The sequence below is a fragment of the Prinia subflava genome, chromosome 10, assembly GCF_021018805.1.
Source record: "Prinia subflava isolate CZ2003 ecotype Zambia chromosome 10, Cam_Psub_1.2, whole genome shotgun sequence".
In the NCBI taxonomy this organism is placed as follows: Eukaryota; Metazoa; Chordata; class Aves; order Passeriformes; family Cisticolidae; genus Prinia; species Prinia subflava.
The window spans coordinates 15,325,082-15,346,548 of record NC_086256.1 but is presented as its reverse complement, the minus strand read 5'-3'; the positions used below and the strand labels follow the sequence as shown (position 1 = coordinate 15,346,548).

General features: G+C 37.3%; 1 protein-coding gene across 4 annotated transcripts in view; it reads left to right on the top strand.

Annotated features, from left to right (window-relative positions):
- Window positions 1-21,467, top strand: part of LOC134555647 (uncharacterized) — a 77,872-nt gene that overhangs the window by 37,735 nt on the left and 18,670 nt on the right. For 2 of the 4 annotated variants that reach the window (XM_063407456.1, XM_063407454.1), the window contains exon 3: window positions 14,575-14,850. The exons of the other annotated variants lie outside the window; for them this stretch is intronic. The gene's annotated coding sequence lies outside the window, so the exon portion shown is untranslated. Of the gene's footprint in view, window positions 1-14,574; window positions 14,851-21,467 lie in introns of those variants that run through there. 4 annotated transcript variants of the gene reach the window in all.

Genomic DNA, 21,467 nt, shown 5'->3' with positions numbered 1-21,467 from the left:
CTTGGTGGAGCTCTTGGCGACAACAATAACACCTCCTCATGCTAACTGGAGCCTCTATGATGTCTGAGAGGCTGCTTCACTGTTCTCTTTGAGCCTTTGACACTTACCCTGTTCTCATCAGATGCTAAAGATAAGATGAAAGAGTAAAAAATATAGAAAAAGAGGAACCAAAAAGGCTGCATACTGGTTTTGTGTACATTGAAGTGGCATTATTTAAGCAGTTCAGTTCTCTTGTAAATCAAATGAAGTGAATGGAGGATAGGAGGGATAAGTATATCTGTCTTTACTAATTTGGACCAGGATTTCTTTCTTTTGAGGCTACAAGGAGTCCTGTAAATAGAGGATAGTTTTCATAAATCTTCAATGTTTCTGAAATGTATATTTTCATATGCATTCATGTCTAGTTGTCCAGCATGATGGAAGTTTGTAGAGACTGATTGCCTTGTGAATCAACGGCGAGGCCTTTTCTTTATGAAACTGAGAGCCTTGGATTACAAATCAAAGGAAGTAAGAGCAAACAAAGAGTTAATGTATTGTAATTCTGCTTAAGATCAAGAATGCAGTCAGTCTTTTACAAAAATATTGGTCTTATTGAGGCAAAATGTGGTGATACCAACACATGGCATTGCTACAAAGAAAAGATAAATTTAGATTGAATGATTTCTCAGTTAAACAGGGACCAACAGGGAGTTTATAATAAAACAATTTACACTCATTTTGGAATATGACAATGGTAATTTTTCATGTGCTGAAAACAAACCATTACTGATGTATGTTTGTGACCCAGCGGGAAGTTTTCTAATGCAGACTCTTTCCACATCTATCCAGTAGCAGATGTTATTTTTCCAAGTTCTGTAGCAGTATATAATACCATGTATTATTACTCTTGTCACATTTTCCTATCATGGTGAAATATTTAGACTGGTTAAGAATCCCCCAGAAGTGACGTATTTCCCTCAGCCTTGAAAGTTTAGCTCTTGCTGAATTAAAGGCCTAAAACCACTTATCTGTTTTTGGGCTTCATTAAAAATATTTGTGGTATAATCTTTGATTCTAAAAGATTTATCAGGTACACTTTGACATATGCAATAGCAATTTTTCATTCACATGCTCTAAAGTAAATCAGGAAGGATTCCTTTGTCATGCAGTAAATCAGGGTAAAAGAACTGACTTCATTTTTGCAGGAAATTTTAGTTGCATTTGAAATGCCTGATACTAGAAATATTTATATTACTTGTGGCTTATTTAGCTGTGTAACAGGAGGAAAGGTTGTCAGTATTTCTGATCTAAATCTGAGGTCTCAAATTTCTGTTTTTGCCAGTACGGATACAACCACACAAGATTGTTATAGTAGAGAGAGCTTGTGGACAGAGAATTGCATGTAAGAGCAACCGAGCTCTCAGGGGATGTCCAGGATCACTTCAGGTCACAGGGAACTTTGGTGGTCCCTAGCACTGGGCAGACGTCCTTGCTGAATGAGATGACACTGAGACACATGATTTTGAGGCAGAGACACAGCTGGCATTTATAAGCTTAGGATCTTGAAGAGCTGCCCATCTAAAGGAGTGCTTTGGTTGTTTGGTACTGGTGTGCACCACTGATTTATGGAGAAAAAGTTAGCAGAAATTGATTGTAAAGTATTGATAATTGCACTGAAATTTCTGTGCAGGCCCAAGGGGAACACATTCTTCTGATTTCTGGATTATATATAGCAACATCTTGATGCTATTATGATGATTACCACTTTGCAATTGGTATGTCTTAGCACAGGAACATAACATTCCTAATGAGATATAGCAATAATTTACCTGTCACAAAATGATCTTTTCCCTTGGAAGTGACAGTGTCTTACTGTTACAAGTATGTCCCCATTGACTGAAGCACTAATGAATACAGGTCTAGCATTATCATATTAGATATTTATGCCATTTGATAAAGTGTAGAACTTGATCTGAATTAAAACTATTCATATAGAGCATGAATTCTAGTGCATGAGTAGTTAAGGCAGTGAGGATATCTTTTTTTTTCCTAGCATACAGAAGGCTTGAACTACTCAGGAAATAGCTGGGGTAAATGAAGAGATTTCAAAGGAGACTAGAAGAGTCTTTGTGTCATTGCAGTCTTAGTGTAAGTTTTTGTAAGCAATTCCTTCTGGAATCTCTGAGCCATTGTTTCTGTAAGGCTCAGTTTTGTACTCCCTCTTTAGGCTTTGAGCCCACAAATTTATGTGGGATCAATTTTAAGCATGTGGGCCCATGGCCTTCAATATGCACATGTGTATGCATTTTCAAGAAACAGAACTGTAGGAGAGATTCCCATTTATTTTGGTGGGAGTTCTGCCTGAATGCAGTTTGAACTCTCGAGTTACTAAAGCCATTCTTTGACACTCCAGTTGGACTGTTCTAACTAGGGAGAAATAAATTCACTGAGAGAAATGTGTATTGCAAGTTTTGCCACACTTATCTGCTGAATTTCCTTAGTGATGTAGATTTAAGTTTACTTCAGAACACATGGAGTAGCTGATACATAGTTTAATGTTGGTATTATCTAAATTCTGTACTGTTGCTTTTGCATTATTTTGCTTCCAGTGAGTGTGACTGAAGAGATGGTACAAATCTTCAAAATACACATTTTATGTGTAGTGATATGCATCACTGTGAATTATTTTATAACCATTCTATCATTTTTAAAAGTACTGTATAGCATGGTATTTCTTTTCTGTACTGTGAGTTTTGGTCATTTTCTTGCAAAATTAATGAGGATAACTTTCAAAACTTGAATAGGGTACAGCTATTGACCAGATGTTTGGAAGTCTGTTTGAACTGTACATATAACTGCTGGTCAAAACCTAATTGCATTATGTGGCTCTAACCTCCAGAATTTGGAAGTCAGTTTTTAATAAATATTTTAAGTTTAAGGTTACTATTTTAACATAATAAATACCACAGCTTCTGCATATTGATTTGCAGGATCTAATGGAGACCTGGGCTTCAACGTGTTATATTATTTTGTGGTAGTGCTGCACTTAGTGGATGAATCTAGATACTGCAGTATCTGAATAAAACTGGGTTTTGAGGTGAAAGAGAATCTTAAGGTTCAAAATTTCATTCATTTTGTGAATAGTGCATGAGAGCTTGTGAACTGCTCTTCAGCAGTGTAACGTCTTTAAAGAGGTAGAGGGCAGAGATGAAGATTGATAGTTACAGGACTTCGAACACATTGCAGCCCATGCACCAGAGTTCCAGTGTGCACTTCACCTACAGGACAGGTATGATTTCACTGGAAACATCTTCCCCACGTTTTCTGTCTGAATGAAGAAAATGATCTGAGTGTGGGTTTGAGCATGAGCATGCTTGCTGCAGCTATAGCCTATCTTTAATTACAGGGACTGGTTTATATTTTGTTGCTTAAAGAAGTGCTTTAATTTCAGAAAACATTGAACTGGCTTTACCTCTATCAGTACTATCCCAGTGTGTTGCTTTTTAAAACCAGAAATGTTTAAGAATTTCTGAAAATTCATGTCACTGGCTCTGTTCTGTAGCAGCAGAATGCAAAGTCAAGCCTGCAAACCTGAGCCATGAGATGACACCAAGTACAAATCTGTATGAAGGACTAGGGAAAGAGCACAATGGGAGATATTCGAAGTGGTTGGTAGGAAGTCCTCTTGGATAGCATTTGCCTTTTTCCTACATTTACATGCTAACATTAAAAGTGTTGATGAGATAGAACAGAGTCCTGGATGACTCAAAAGTCCTTTCAGTATGTAACAAAATACTGCCATATTGTATCTCTCCATCTGTGTTAGTACTGGTTTCCTACAGGGAACTTAGGTCAGCTCACACTTGATGGTTTCTGGACAATACTAAAGTAGAACAGATTCAAACTTGTACCATGGAAGTGAAAAACCCTGTTTATCTGTGCCTTGATGCTCCATCAGCAGAGTTTAGCCAGGATTAATATTTTTTGCTAAAGGCATTAGAATCACTTGAATAATTCTGATATAAACTAAGTTTGGATCATCTTATTCTAACACCTCATCAGCCAGAGTAATGTGATGAAAAATGTAACTAGTCACTTTGTCTGGGAAGATTAGGACAGTACTTCTTTAAAGTGATTGGAAAACCTCTGATATGTGTGAGGAAAAGAAAACCTATTCCATTTTTACTGAAATATGCAGAGAATCTTTAAACTGCTAAAGTGGTCCATTATTAATATTGAGCAAATATGTACAAAAAAAGCACACAGAAGGTATGTAATATAAAGCAGATGCAAAGTATTTCTTCAGTAGTATTACTTGAGTATTTTCTGTTACATGACCATATTTGTATTTGCTTTGTAGGCAAACCATTTTCTTTTGAAAAAAAAAATCACAACTCGTACTTGACATAATTTCTGCTACAATAGCCTTTAAAATGCTACTTGGAAATAATTTCTTTACAGCTTTCCAAAAGGTGGACTTAGATAAATAGCTGAAGAAATTGAGAAAGAAAAATTAAATGCAAAAGTGCATCACTGACCCAAATGTTCACTGTATGTGGGTACTTAGTCTTTTGGTTCTGATATTACAAGCAGGTTGATTCAATCAACAGGCTAGTAACTAACAAGTAGAAATGAACCATCTCTGAAGTATGTAACATTTGAGTATTGTCTCAATATATGTCACAGTTAATTAGCAAAATAGGTGCAGCAACAATTTTACATCTGTAAAAGCTGATATAAATTAATATTTTAATAATGTAATGATGCATACTAAATCTCCTGTGAGTTTGAAAATGCCTATTGAAATAGCTATTGACAAGTTCTTTTATGTACTCAGTGTACTACCTGCTCAGCAGTACACTGTCATTTTAAAGTAATTGCCCAGCAAACTTTTAAAATGCTGTCACAAAAAATTGCTAAAACAGAGGTAGCTCTTCAATTTGTCTGTCACTTTTTCTGTCACTCCTACTGCACTTTATGTTGAGTGCAAGTTTAACTGTCACATTTGAAGTTCTTCCACATATTTTTATAGATTGGGTTGAGGCCATGTTGCCTATTTGTCCTACAGTGTTAAGGAAAGTTTTAAATAAAATATTTTGTACATACTTCTTTTACTTGTACACTTTATTATAGAAGATTGGGAATTATTCCTCCTCTAGTTGGGGAAACTATTTTGGATTTGTAAAACAGAATGAGTTTCACTCAAGATGATGATTTGTCCAAACCCAGCTGTTTCACAGGAGAACGTATGTGTATATATATGTGGTTATTTATATATATGTAATACAGCGGCTTAAGGCTGGTCAATAGTTGATGTTCTGTCCAGGTCCAGATTCTTCAAATAAAGATATTCTGTTCATAGAAGATAAAAAGGCTACAGTGGGAAGTTTGAGGACAACTTACCTCAGACTTCAAGTGGACAGGATGCTCAGCTGGAATGTAGAAGAATGCTAAGGGAAGAACTAGAACATGCCTGTGTGCACTTTATTTTTGTAGTGTTCACTGATTTATTCAGATAGCAAACAGTAAAGCATCTGGAAGCTTTGAATTTTCATGAGATGGGGAAACTTTTCTTCACAGTTCTAGATCCTGGAAGTTTCTTGTGCATTAGCTATTCTTGTTTGATGCTGGAGGCAAAAAGGCAAAAACATAATCCAATTTTTTGTACCTTTTCTGAAAGATTTTATTTTCTGCTTGCTTTTTTAGGAAGGTCCTTCCAAGCAATAAGATTCCCTGTTATCTCCCAGGGCAGAATAGAGTTATAAGGCAGCTATGTCAGACAGCAACTTCTATGCCAAGGAATGGGGAAGAGTTGCTTTAAGGCCAAAAGATAGTTATGCAGTCATCAGACCTCCATGTAGTTAGCATTGTATTTTGCTGGATATTCTGAGATTATGAGCAAGAAGTAAGAGGAACTCAGTCTGTTATCCTTCTTTCAAAAGGAACTTAACTGTGGCATATATTGCAGACTCCATAATTGAAATTGTGTGTGAAATTCTGAATTGCAGCAACTTGATCAGCTAAATGCTCTTACTGCTAGAAAATGGTTTGTGCTGTCTGAATACCATCACAATTGGAAACTGTATTAGAAGGAAACAGCCGCAGTTCATTATCACATGGATCACTTTTTCATTCTTACTCCTTAAAAAGATTTTTCATATTTAGCTTTCATACTTTTTGAGGGTTAAATAGTAAAGAAAAAAATAGGAATACTTTTTGATTTCAATGAAAGGAAGGTTGCTTTTTGATTTTCACCATCATTTAATTCTCTCAAGTAAATAGTTCCAAAAGTAAAAATAAATAGTAAAAAAATAATGAAGAGCCAGGTATGATTTATCCATTTAAATGATGGAAAAAATCCTTCTTTTAACATACAGAGCTACTAACAGTTTACACATTTGACTGTAGGGGGAGTGAATATTCATAATAGGAGAAATTTCACAATATGAAATGGCAGTAGTTACTGACAAGCTGTAGATATCAAAGAATGAGCACTGGCACATTAATAAGGAACTTAAAAGCAGTTCCACAGTAATGTCTTAGGAGCTATAAAACTACAACTTCTACATGAGTCGTATGTTTGAACTCCAAACTATCTTATAAAATTTAGCTAGAACACATTTTTCTTGACACAAATGAGTATATTAATTTCCATAAGATATTATCTCTTACCATATATATAATTCAGATTCTCTTTCTACTCCCACTAAAATAATTGCTTACAATATATTGACTTGATTTTATATGGCTAATTAGAGCAGTGCATGGAAAAAAATAGGTTTGCAGGTAATAGTGAAATTAAATATGTTAATCTGTAGCTCAGTGCACACATTTTGTATGAGCTTTAATTTGCTATATAAATTATAGTTCCGTGCTTATAAAATGCCCTTGAAAGAATGTCCTATTTTTTGAATACTAATACCATAGGGAAACAAATATACAAAGCTTTTAGCTATAGGCTATATTTGCATAAATTAAGACAACTAGTCAGTCTGAATATCCAACTGCAGATATACTTTTAAAAGATATTCTACAAAGAGTCGGTAGGACTCTGTGTGTATTTAAGATTTTCATTCAGTTAGCGATGTAGCAGCTCTTTATAATAGGCAAGTACATTTTGAACAATGAGGCATAAATAGTATAATAAATAGGCTGTGGTTTATCAGCTAGAGCACAGAACAAATATTTCAAAAGGCTCTGAACTAATTTCTCTGTGAGGTGGTAGCAAGTATCTCCACTACTGGTCTGCTTTACAAGTTTATTAGAGAAAAAGCTGGTATGACTGCCAGTGTAGCTGCCAGTGCAGTGTGTGTATTTTGTGACATGACTGCAGTGACACGTGCTGTTCTCCACATAGATTCTGCTAACCTCAGCTAAAAGACTGGTAATTTCAGCCTTTTCAAAAAAATCTTCACTGTTTAGCAAACCCTGCATGCATGTGAATTCAGTTAAGATTCGCTAATGACACAGAGAAGGCAGTTACAAAATTTGTGATGCAGAGTATGTCCTAAATTCTGCTCACAGTGTCTTACTAAGGACAAATGTGTATGCATGGCAATACACTTTTATGCTTTTTTCATAGTCAGGGTGGTCAAAATATTCTCTCTTGTTTAGGAAATGGTAGTAAATTGAGATTAAATCTTTAAATTTGTACAAGAATCTATATCCCTTCTGTATCTGGCTCAGGAATGTATTTCTGCTGGAGTTGCATAGACCCACGTTGTGGAATGCACAGGAAACATTGCCTGGCATTCAAAATGCATCCCTGGGAATGTTTATTTTGAAGCAGCATCCTAATTCATTTTTATTTCCCATGGCTCTGTATCAGTAATCAAGATATTCTATGCTCTAGAGAGAACAAAGCATCACTGGTCCGAAAGTTTTTGATGAGTCTATGACTTAGACATTTAATAGTGTTAGAGTATTAACATTTTGGCTTTATTTTATTGCTTCCTTTACCATCTTAAGAGGCAGCAGTATGCTCTGAGTCTTCCCACTAGCTCCACAGTAGAACAGAAAACTCAGAGTTAATTTAACCTTCAGACTGTCAAAGTAAAATAAACATTTTTTAAAATGAAAATAGCTAGCTGGGAATAGTTCAGAGTGAAGAACTTCATTTTTTATTCATTCTCTTCATACAAGGTGAAGATCATACAAGTGAATGCCTAATATTGTTCCTCTGAGGGAGTGTCATTGAAAGTATCACCTAGAATTAATGGTTTGATGATGCTGAACAAGCCAGAGAAAATTGTCCCAGAATATTTTTTAGTGACACTACTATTTTTGGGAGAAGATCTCCTTCTTGCATTTTCTTCATTCTATAAAACACTGTTTGTGCAAATAAATAGTGAATTTGGCAAAATAACCCTTCAACATCAGCTTTCTAATAAGATTATTATGATTGTCCATTGCTTCTTGCTGTTATATAGAAGTTAGTATAATGTGACAATAAATCTCCTTTACTAAAAGAAAAAAGCAAGTTCCATAACCAAGTGCCACCAGTTATGACTAAATATGTGACAGTATGAGCCCTCGTTACGAGAATTGGTAGAAGAAATACAGTCTCCAATGATACTTTCATCAATCTTTAAGCCAGGTCAGAAGTTTATATAACACCTTTTTATCTGTCTTCTCCATTACTAATCTAGGAACAGCTACAGACTAGCAAATATAAAGGGACAATTAAAATATGAAATTGGCCACAAAACTCAACTTAGACAATGTAATGGTGTAAGGTTTGCAGAGAAATCTTCCGCAGGAAGAAATCGAACCCAAAAGTACAATAGAAGTCATGTCAGCTGGCCAATTTTGAATTTTTCTTTTTTTTTCTGAAATATGACAGAACACTTAGCTGATGTTTACAATCTTCAGGGCCAGTTAGCATGGAAGAACATCATACACAATTTCAAGATGCAATGAAAAAGAATGAGCTGGAGTGGTCACAGAAACCTTGTTTCATAGCAGGTACATCGACAGGTTAACTGTGACTATGGAGGGAAGCATGGCAGCTGAATCATACAGGCACTACAAAAAGTCTAACGCAGCTTCCCAGACTAAGAAGACATCGCCCAGATTTACTGGGAGGCTCTGCAGATAAAACCCACAGACTCCACTTAGGAACAGCAGAAATCAGGGGTGAAGGAAGAATAAGCTTTAAACCTTTCCTCCCATTGCAATGAGAGCTCATCCAATCTGTACTAAGAGCGATGTAACTTTGCTTCTGCCTGAAAAATATCAGGTAAGACCAAGTGAAACTTAAAATGGAACAATTTCCTGCAAGAGTTGCTAAATTCTGTCAGTCTTTCTTTGGAACACTGTGGGACAAAACTAGGGATATGCTCCAGATCTGTATTTTAGGATGCTCTCTGGGGAGAGTCTGTGTAGATGCAATATTGGAATGTTTGGTGGAGCAGAACACAGGATTCATAGGCATTCTAAGAATGGGAAAGCAGAGGAAAGGGAGAAAGGAAGGAAAAACCCCTGTTAATAAAAACTGTTCCTGCTTTTTAAATCATAAGTTTATCCAGGTATCACACAGTCTCAGTATGTCTGAATTAGTATTTCATTGAAGTAAGAACTTAATAACATTTTTAAACAAAATTTTGGATGGAAAGGTAAAGAATTAACAAGACATTTATTCCTCTTCAAAGATGGAAAATACCTGAACTAAAACATGTGAGAATAGCAAACTAGAATCTTTTTTCTGACCAGAAGTGCTGTAGGGCATCAAAAACAATCACAAGACTTGCGTCTGATACAGAAACCTTTTAATTAGTCAACAAAGGTCAGGTCTTAAGTCAATGCACCATAGCTATTATTTGGGACTGGACTGATCTAATTATTCCCAGTTCTACTGTCAGATAAAGATGTTTTCACAATGACTTCTAACAGTGTAACAATGATAGTGCTCAAAAAAAGGAGGAAATAAAAGATGATTCTTCAGAATACAGTCAGATTTATATCAATGTATATTATCATCTGAGAACTGCAAGTACAACTTAAATCAATCAAACATCTGCTTTTTGATTGTTAAAATCTGTGACTACTATCCTACTGAACTTCTCCATTTCTTCTTATGGGATATTGTCAAAGCCTGTTGACACAGTTTCCAAACTTTCCACATTACAAGGCACGTCACTGCATTTAGCCTCTGCTGCACCCCTTTTTCATGCACTTTGACACTCACTTGTATTGTTGAACACAGTTTACACAAAATAATGAATCGTGATACTGAGGCTACAGAAATAATTGTGCATCTGTCACATACTGCATCCCAACTTTAGGCCTTAGCTGAAAGAGAGGTCTGTCTGGCAGTGGGGAAAGACAGAATGGAGAGAATCTTGCCTTTAATTCACTATTTCATTCAATCCTTTTTTAAAATAGAAATTGGAATGGCTATCTGCCTTTTTTTTTCAGAAGCTTCCACTCATGTTCTTTCAGCTTTAAGGTTCACATGGAATCAAGTTTTTCTGGTGTCACTTGTTTTTGAAAAATACACTAAACCCCTAAGTTTTGGGGTTTTAAAAATTTGGAAAATTTATTAGTTAAAAGAATTGGAAATATTTTTTAAAAAGCCCAACAAACCCTAGTAAGTATGCTAAGTACTGTCACCTCAAAACTGATCTAAAACCCCCAAAATAACATTTCAGTTTGAGTCCCTACATGCCAAGTGATAGCCTGATATCCAAGTCTAAATATTTAGCTGTTAAGAATTACACAAAGTCCTCCTTATGATTGTTGAATCAAACCATGAAACTTTCCTTTTGCTTTTGGTTCTCCCATCTTCCTATGATTATGACAAGTGGTATACCTATATGTCTGCATTCTGTGCAAAGCAAAATTGTTCAGTGGAATTACTATTTTTGCCTAGATATTTTATTGTGAAAATGCAATTAATTTCCATTATTACAGATTGCAACTTAACTGTATAGTAGAGCTATCTGAGACTACATTTTATCAGAAAACATTGATCATTGATGAGAAAGTATTGAATATGCTAGTTTTGAATATTTTTTGACTAATTTCTAGGCTGGACTGTGGTGGAAAGAATGGAGATGTGCCAGCCACAGACAAATTCAGTATTCAAGATCAACTTCAGATTCAAGTATCGACTCTTATGACTGTTTGTGCAAAAGGTTCTCAGCAAGTTCCCTTTCAGAATCACCACTGATCTTTGGGATACGATTTTTGCCCAAGAATGACTGATGATGTTAAAAACAACCCTTTTTTGTTTTTCACTAGTCTGATATAAAAGACTTCTCCCTGGAGTGTCTAGTATTGAAGTTTCTATTCTGTAATGAAATACATGCCCGTTACTTCAAAAAAATTCTAGTTGTTAAGGTGGATTGATTCATAATTTGAGTAAAAGAATTTGTGGAATTAAAATAGAGAGTATCTTGTACTTAGGCTATAAAGTACTTAAATATTACATACAGTGAAAAGTTCTCATACAATGAAATTGTTTAGTGATCTGATGGATCACTTGTTTCAGGCAACTGAATAGTAAACTGTATCTACAGATTATCTACAGTTTGGGGCTTGATCCTATAAATAGTCCTATGAGTAATCTCAATGAAGTAATTTCTTCCTAAATTATTATTTTTAAATAATATGCTAAATGCTTTAAAAGAGTGTCTGTATTCTAAAAAGATACTGCTTTTTGGAATACTTTCCTGTTTCCAGTGCAAAGTGTCCACTGCCAGCCTATGCATCAGCTTCATGAAGCTTCATGGAGCATAACTGTTTTCTCAAATCTTTTTCCTTTTTTTTTATTTTTTCTGCAATCTGTGAAAAATTCCTGTCTTGTGAAAAGCAATAATTAATGCCAGTGAAATCTGTGGAGTTGGACCCTCGTGGGAATAGCTAAATCAGAGTAAACGAAACAGTATGTTTGAGAGTAGTATTTTATGGCTACCAACACTTAAGCCTGATGGCAACCTGGCCAACAGTTCGTACTTGTGGCATTTACTCTTCATGTGTGTAGAGCAGAGACTGATGGGTGAAGTCTTGGGCGATGAGGGGCTCCATCAGTGTGAAGGCCGCACGGTCACGCACACGGCAAGGCTTATTCTTGTGAATAAAGGAGTGTTGGTAGGACTGAAAGGCTGCGCTGAAACTGCGGGAGCGCAGTGGCCCGAGCTAGATAGACCTTGTCTACTCTAGAAGAGCCCTACCAGGCCGTGACACATCGGGCTCTCGTTCCCTTTCCTGGGCGGCTGCAAACTGCGTTTTCCAGGAGAAGCCTTGGGCTCGCGGGCAGGTCGCTGAGCAGGACGCCGCGGTTTGCTGAGGGCAGCCTGAAGGGCAGAGCTTTGCACTGGCCCAGGCGCGGGGCAGAGCGGGCGGCTCCCGGCACGGGCGGCGCGGCCTCGGGCCCCCGGCGGCCTTCGCTTCACGGCCGGGCGGCGTCCCTGGCCCCGCCGCTGCCCCCGGAGCTGTGCCCAGCGGCGCGGGGCCCCCGGGGCGCCTCGGGCTGCAGGCGGCCCCACGGCGGAGGCGCTGCCCCCGAGTGCCAGGCGGGCGCGGGGGCGGCGGGCAGGGCAGGCCAGGTGCAGGGCCCGGGCCGGGCTGCCGCCTGCTGCCGCCGCCGCGCGGGTAATCACGCGTCCCCCCTCACTGCTGATTTGCAAGAGCAGATTAATCAGAGCGCGCGGCTTGATGAAATTTGCTGTTATTGTGCCCATTTTTAGAAACATCTTTTATTATCTTCATTATTCATTTACAGGGGACCGGCATCAATTATGCAAATGAGTTCACAGACTTTGCAGATTACTTCATTTGCCGCTATTGTTTGTGGAAATTTAATTATTAAATATTATTAAGCTTGCGTTTTCTTCAATTTTCCGAGGCTTAGTTTCATTTGATTTTTCCTCCAGCTGCTCTCGTTTCCTTTCAGTGCCAAAACAGCTCCTCATCAAAGCAGCTCTGGCATGTGAAGACCAAATAAAATCTCCTCAATTTAATAATTTTGATGTTAGTCCCTTGTTCTCAGCTGCTTGCTCAAAGCAATGCAGAGAGAAACGCAGAGCACATTCAATTTAATGAGTAGAAATTGAATTCAAGTTTGTTCGGAATTGACTTCAATTAAGCAGAGTCTTAATGATAAATTAATCTCTTTTCTTTATTCCCTAGAATTTGTTTTTCAAAGTAGGAAATTGGACTACATTGAAAGACCAAATAAAGAATACCAATTTTAACTAGATTATGGAACCGATAGCAAAATTTAATTCTTTATAGTAACGTACTTGGACAAATAGCATTCACTCTATGGCATGTATTATAATTTATATTCATTGTTACCACTCACACTTTCATGGCATGGATAAAATGGCAGTTGAATTAAATATGGGCCTGTAATAGACTTCAGAGTTTTAATCTTTATTAAGAAACTCTAATTGAATGCATAATTAGCTTTTCAGGGTCTAGGAAACTAGGTTTAATATCTATGTGGGCTGAAAACATAGATCAGGCATTTTTTAAGAGCATTTTTAATGAATTTATTCTTTAGGAGAAATTATCTTGTAACATGGCCTGTATAAAAAGCTACATTTTAACTTCATTGCAAGAAACTACATATAGAGTTGTGGTAACAAGTTTTTTTGTGCTCTGAAAGCCCAAAGACAGCTCTTGCATTCTGTGTTGATGGTGCGTAGTTCATTAGAACAAGTTCAGACAGCTTGTGCCTGTCCCTATTGAAACACATAGGCCAAACGAGTCAGTGCCTTTGAACAGCAGTATGCCCTTTTCCTTCTGTGCTAGTTCTACCATGCTTAGACACCTTAGTATCTTTATTATTTTCCTCTGCGTTATTCTCGTGGTATGACAGCCATATGCTCTATATTTTTGCTATTTCAGAGAGCAAGCCATTTTTTCAAGAGTGGAGTGTAATTTGGGTGCCTGCTCTAGATTTTCAAAAGCGATCAAGCATCTTTATGATGTCTTAAGCTGGCCATCTCATGCCATTGGTAATTTATGGAACTTTGATTCTTTCACCTCTCTCCTTAGTGGAAAACACCCACTATTTTACTGTGTGTATGACTAAACTTAAAAAAATATCATTAAATGGGGGATCTTTGAACCAAGCTCTGTCTCATATATGCTCATATTTATGTTTAAATGAATAGAATATCCATCCATAGTACTAGCATTTTAGAACTATTATGCAAACATTCTATCCAGTGATGTCTCAAGTATGGGAGGATTTTTTACTAAGATTAATCACAAATTCAGAGGGAGTCAAATTCTGTGCTTTTCTCTCAGTGGAGAGAGTAGGTAAGTTTGGCCAGCTGAGGAACATTCAATCTTCTGCTTTACCTGCATGTAAATTCTGTGGTTCCCAGGCAATGGGAAATATAAAGCAAAGGAATGTATTGCTTTTTAAATAAGAAGTAATGAATTGAACAATTTATGTTGGACACCTTTTACAATCTGCACTGGACCTGTGAGCACCTCCCACTGTGTGGCCAGCACTGGTATGTTTCTGTTTTCCTAGAGTTTCCTGTTATATTTTCTTGGTGTAAAGGGTCAAGGACCTGCTAACAGACTGTGCACGACACACAGTTGAAAATATTTATTAACACACTTTTTTTTTTACAGATCTGGGAGATTAAGTTTTACTGCTTTAAGGATACCCATGTTCCAAAGATTTGCTTCAGTTTTCTCAATGTGTTTTTCAGTAAATAGCCATTTGGAAATGGGAAACAGCTTTCTCTGGAAATGATAAAAAAAGGTTTGTTAGTCTTAACTTCCCATATGTTTTGGGGATATGGTTTAGTGGTGAACATGGTGGCTCTGGGTTAACAGTTGGACACAATGATCTTAGAGGTCTTTTCCAACCTTAATGATTCTATGATTCTATACTTCAGAACTGCAATTATTTAGAAAGAGATGAAATAAATGTTTTTACCAGAAATTGCAGTTGCAATTCATACATAGCTGTGTTGTTCCATGTAGAAATCCGTCTCTCTGTTCCAGTAGACATAGACAGATTTATAAAAAATGTTAAGGTGCTCAGAGTCACAGAAGGCCTTGTAGAGGTGAGAGATGTCAAAGCTCCATCAGTCTCTGCAGCCTGCATGTCCAATTGAACCTGGGTGTAGGGATGACACTGTAGGGTCACATACACGTGAGTTCCAACAATTGATTACATTATAAAACATCTACAAAGAAGTCATTAAGACAGTGCTGGAAATACCTGTACTATAGTAGCATTGTGGTACTCCATATTCCCTTGTATATCACTGATCCTCTTATCAGTTTCTTCAGCACAAAAACATTAAAGGCTTTTATTGCATATAGATCTTACAAGTTCACTTTAAGGTCTGACCATTAAACCAAGCTGTTTCCGTCTATTTGTCATCATTTGCAGTAATGGCTCTCTAGTTTGGTGCCTGCCTTCTGCAGTGCTAGTGTTCTCTGATTAGACTCCTGTGGACACCTGTGCAGATCACACTGCCATCCTTTCCTTTCATCTGAAAAAGCCCTACAGGGCCCTATATGTGGTACAGTGAAACAGCTTCTCAAAGTTACTTGTCTTATGTACAAAGGAAGACCATATGTCAAAACAACTTTTTTTAAAAAAAACCTTAAAATGGCTTTCCTCCTTTCACAACTGAATCTGATTCTGGTGAGGATGTCCTTTCTGTTGCCTGGTACATTTTCCCAGGAGATTTGGCTTTTTTGAATCTCTATGAGGCAGAAATGGGGTGGCTCCATAAGCAAAATTCAGCCAAAGCAGTACGTTTCTTGGAGAGGAAAAGAGCCATAAAACCAATTTCAACTAGTGAGTATATTCTGCATCTGATCCACAGAAATACTGTGCACGTACTAATATGGCTTTTAAAACAGAAAAGTGAATGTTTTTACAAGAGATATTGTGTCAATTTTGACTATGCTAGGGAATATAGTTACTAGCAGATTATCTAGCCTGCCTGGAAACTCAAGCTCCCAACTTCTCAGAGAAGGGTGAGGCAAGATACTTTAAAAGGAAATAATTTGTTTCTACAAGAACGATGAAAGGAGAGGGAAAGATCACCTTCCTTTAATTATCCTTTTTTGGTATGGAAGAGCTCTGATTTGTTAGTATTTACACACCGACAGTGAAAATAATGCCCCGCTCATGGCAGGACTGTAGTTATTTTATATTCTGAATTAATTTTCTGGAGATTTCAAAATAATATATTTCTTATGATCAAGATTTTACAGCTTTCTTTAATAATTTCTTAATAAGCAGTATTGTTTTCAGTGCTGCTCTTTTCTACTTCTTTTTGTTTTTTCTGCGCACTCCAACAACCCTGATGGTAAATGCATGAGGCAAGAGTAAGTTTAAGTAGTCAGAAGGTAAGAAATGTCACACTTAAAAAATCCCTCTAAGAAGCAGCTCTTGACTGCATTGTCAGCTACTATTTCTGAAATACAATTGTATCACTTCAGATAATTCCACATTTTGTGCTGTTGAACACTTTGTAAGTGCCAGAAAATCTACTACTACAGTCTCTAATCACAGGTCTCTATTCTGTTCTCATGGTCAGGGGCAAGGCACAGTTATGCTGATCCACCAGCATCTGAGTACTTTCTAGTGAGTAATTCTGTAAGTCACAGCTGCTTTGCAGGTTTATTCTACACTACGGGTAGTATTATCCAAATTTCAAGCCTGGCCGACGATATGGGTAGCTATATTTAATTAACAGTCAGAAGGACAAGCAAAAGCTGTATTCTGGATGTATTTTTAATTTTCCAAAATGTGAGAAAACATTCTAAAATTTTTTTCAGCTGTTTATTCACTGTTTTTGTTGGTCATGGGCTGGCTTCTGTTGTTGCATAGTTTGACTATTTGTCAGATTTATCAACCAGCTTAAGAACGTTATGAGATATGACTTGCATTTGTAGGATACATGTACCTGCAGCTAAGTTGGCTTCAAAGTAAAATCTCATCTCAAAATTGAGCTTAAGGCAGCATTGCTGCTGCTTGTAAAAGTGTGTAGTATGTAGACTATATAGTCTATAGTTAGGCTGCTGACTAAAATAAAAAAATATTTACTGAGGAAAGATGAGGGTTTAATCACAGAAAAGTTTGTTGGTAAAGACATGCTGAACTGTTATGGCAGTGAAAAATAGTATATAATATTATAATCTGTCTCTGTGGGAGAAGAAGTATTATATTGACAAGTAAGTGATTGTGTAATTAGACTGTACTGTAAACTATACAAAAAAGATGTAGAGCTAAAAAGATTTGGAGTTTCTGGTCTGCCATGTGGCATTCCAAATACAGTTTCCTGAAAAATGTTGAAGTTGAAAATCTTTTACTATGTCAAGAAAAAAAATATTAAAAAACAAAGTTCCATTATGTGGATTTAGCCTTATCACTGCTAGAAGGCTTGATTTCATATGCTTGAAGGAGACCTTCCCCTTTCCTGTGAAATTTGATGCAATTTTTGTGTGGATCCAAGTCTTGACTAGAGATGGTAAGAAAAATCAGGCCCTTCAGCCCCAGTGAAATGCTATTTCCCAGATGGAGTAAGAGAAGTGGGGCTTCTGCAGCTGTGATGTTACCAGGGCTCTGTCTGTATACAGACCTTTGGTCACTGTAATTCTGTTGTTGATTAAGGTCATCAGCCTCTGTGTGGTTCACAAGCTGTGTAGATGTGTCCTTAGGTTCACAGTGCCTGAATTTTGCTTTCCATTCTGCCCTTCTAAACCAAAGACAGTACAATTAGTTTCACTACTGATTTCAGCAAGCATAAGCAAAAGCATTTCCTCTGAATAAGAATTTGTGGGCCACTTGGAAACACTTCTTGAACAGCACTATATGGAATAAATGCACATTTTTCTCTCTTGCCCACAGCTGTGTCCTGAGAAATAATTTTAGTTGCCCATGCTGGAATATCACAGTTGTATCAAGTGTCACTGGAATAGAAATTTACAGATTAGAAACATCCCTGTGTTCTTTAAAGTGAGTACTTATTGTTATTTTTTTAATCTCTGTTCTTATTGTAGCTGTACTTAAAATCACTGTTTCCATTGTTTGTTTGTTTGGATGACCACATTGCAAGTTATATGTTGTTACTGCTTTCTAGTGAGTTTCTTACACCTTTCTCTGGAGCACCTTCCCTGCAGGAGGTCGGATGTGAGACTAAATGGCCCGTGGTTCTGATGATGTTGGCAATTCCTGTGATCCTAAGTTTGTGTACTGTATCGGGGCTTTGAAACTCTTGCGTTAGATGGGATATGGTTGTATTGCCCCCGGGATGCAAAGCTGAAGTACCAAAGGAACAAATTAACAGGATGTCACATTAAAATAATTTTTCAACTCTAATTTAGGTAACTAGATTAATGTGAGTTCATTTAGGAATACTTAAATATAACATAATCACATCTAAATGATGTACAATATCAACAATAATTAAGGTAGAAAAATCAAATTTATGTAAAAAGGAGTCAAGGAGTCTAGACTCTCAGTGTTTGTACACCTCAAATACATCTGCTGAAAGAGAGTCAGAAAGGAATGCTTTAAATTCCAAATCATGCAGTAAATTTGACTTTGACTCTTGGATTCTTATTGTAAGGAATTTTTTAAACCTGATGTTGTCTCCTGGCCTATTTTCCATTGCCAGGACTGCTCAAGCCCTTCAGTCCACTTGAAAACACTTTAGAATTTCTGATAAGTACTAAAGCAATGTGACCACCACCTATAATAATAATTCCTGAAAATATGTGTATTTTAAGGTTGTTTTTTTTTTAATGTGTGTGCTGTGTTTCTATTTTATAAAATGTACAAACGGCACAGTACCTTTTGGCATGGATGTTTTAACTGCAAAGCAAGTTTTAAGGGTGCAATGCAGAGATGGGCTAGAAGAAAAAGAACCTTTGAAGCTTGTGATGTAAATGAAATAGACTAAATATATGCTTATTAAAGTGGAAAAACTAATTTTCAAATGGTTTGTTGAAAAGCAAGGGATTACATTCACTGGACTAGGTCAGGTTACCCTGAGAGTACTAGCACTATTAATTCAGCCTGGATAAACAGCAAAAATACCTATTTTTATTTTCCCAGAACAAATTTCTTCTACTTTTTAATTTCCCTAGAAAGAAAAAATCCTGTTTATCTATTCAGGAACAAAATTCCTTAGGAAATTTTATCTATCCAGGAACAAAATTCTTTAGGAGAATGTCAACGCTCTTTACTATGTACCATCTTACTACAATACAATTTTCAAATTTAATGTTGGATTATTAACTGTGACTATTAAGTCACTTTAACAATGAAGAACTAAAGGGAAAACTCCAAATGAAACTGGGTAGGTTTTGATGCTGAATGAAATGGAAAAATCATCAATTGACTGATGACAACCTGCTGTTTGAAATAAGCATTTTTGTTAAGGCTATAGGTGGTTATTGCATTCCATTGTACAGCTTCCTGCAAGTTTACCTAATTTTAGTGGTTCTATTATATCGCACAGAATAAACTCAGTTTCCTGTCTACAAACTTTCTCTCTGTAACTGAGCAATCAGTTGGCTGAAATACAAGCTATTGACATGTAAGAGGAACAGGCAGGTATTTAATCAAGACTCTGCTTAGGTGGAAAATGAACCACTGCAGAATATTGCTCACTTCTCTGTGTAATGCATCTTAATAGAGAATACTCACCTCTGTGCCAAAATTTTCACCATGTGGACTCTTGGATCCAGAGCTTTTCCAACCCCCTGTTTAATTGGTGAGAGAAATTCAACACTGAGTGTGAACATCTGAGTGATTTATAGCCTATTCAACCCTGCTGGTGTGGTAGTTTTGCAAAGGATGAGATCATAAGCAAGCAGAGAATTTATCCTAATTAAACTATATGTGTATGCTGTGCCTAACATGAAAACAATCCAGAAGTAAACCAGGAGAAGTCATTATTAGATTCTGTTCCTCAGAAGCTTGTTTTGTTTGCTGTTAATGCTCATCTTATAAATGCTGTTGAGAGATCTATGCTTAAAATATCTGCTAAAGAAAAAGAAATTATTGCTTGAACTTTCTTAGATTGCAGCCACAAGCTCTTTTAAAGGAAATGTAACAAAATAAAGAGAACTAAGACAATTGGTGAAGAGAACATGAATCAGAATAAACAGGACAGAAGGAGTTGGAGGATGTCAACAATGGAGACTTCTGCTGAAGCTGCACTCCTGTTCATGTGGGTTTCTCATGGTTTAGGCCACTTGGAAGCTAAGCCCCACACCCACACAGCCGTTTGCCCACTCCCCCACCAGCAGGATAGGGGAGAAAATCAGAAAAGTAATACTCAGAAAACTCATGGGTTAAGATAAAGGCAGTTTAATAAATAAAGCAAAAGCTGTGCATACGAGCAAAGCAAAACAAGGAATTTGTTCACCAAGTCCCATGGGCAAGCAGGTATTCAGCCATCTTCAGGGAAGGAGGTCTCCATTGGGCAAAATGGTTCCTTGGGAAGACACAAAACCGTAACTCCAAACATATCCCCCTTCCTCCTTCTTCCCCCAGATTTCCATGCTGATCATGATGCCATATGGTGTGGAATATCCCTGTGATCAGTTGGGGTCAACTGTCCTGGCTGTGTCCCATCCCAGCCTCTTGTGCACCTCTGGTCTGCTCACTGGTGGGGTGGGATGAGAAGCTGAAAAGGCCTTGGTGCCGTGTAAGCCCTACTCAGCAATAACTAAACCATCCCTGAATTATTGATGCTGTTTTCAGCACAAATCCAAAACACAGCCCCATACAAGCTACCATGAAGGAAAACAACTACTTCTGTCCAAACCAGTACAAAGTGTCAGCTTGCATGTCAGTGAGCATGGGAGAATGTGTACAGAAGGCAGTAAAACTGTTCTGAAGTGCATTTCCCTGATAAAATTGATAAAAAATAAGTCTTGCTAAAACAAGGAAGGGACAATCCATGAACTGTTCCAGTGTTCTAGTGCAGCAGATTTTCTCCCATCAGGCGTGAGAGTTACAAATGGAAGTATATGCGTGTCTAGGGACAGTAGTGTCACCAAGGTGAGTCACCTCAAACAAGAACAGTTGGTGGAGGTGCTGGGTTCTCCTTGAAGGAAGAGGCACCAGTTGGTGGCTGAGTATCTCTAGTTAGTTAATAGGAAACTCGTTCAGAGACACTGTCTGAGTCAGCTATCTTTAAAGCCTTCCTCTTAAACAGATTGCCCAGTGCCTATCCCAGAGAGAGGCTGCCTAGGAGAAAGTTTGTGTATGATACCAGCTGCTTTATCTGTGGGTGAATTAACTTGGTTTTATTCCATCAGCATAGCAACTTTCATCAACATTCGGTTCTTAGAAAGTAAAATGTTTTAGACTGTGGCTGAGGTGGTGCCTGTTACCCAAAACCTCTATAGCATTAGCCTTTGTTATTAACTGTGGCAAAATCGATTTTCCACTTTAGCTTCTCAGTAGTAAGCAGTAATTATTCAAGGCCTAGGCTTGAGATACATAAAATAACCAGCAGTATCATACCCATTAAGCTGTC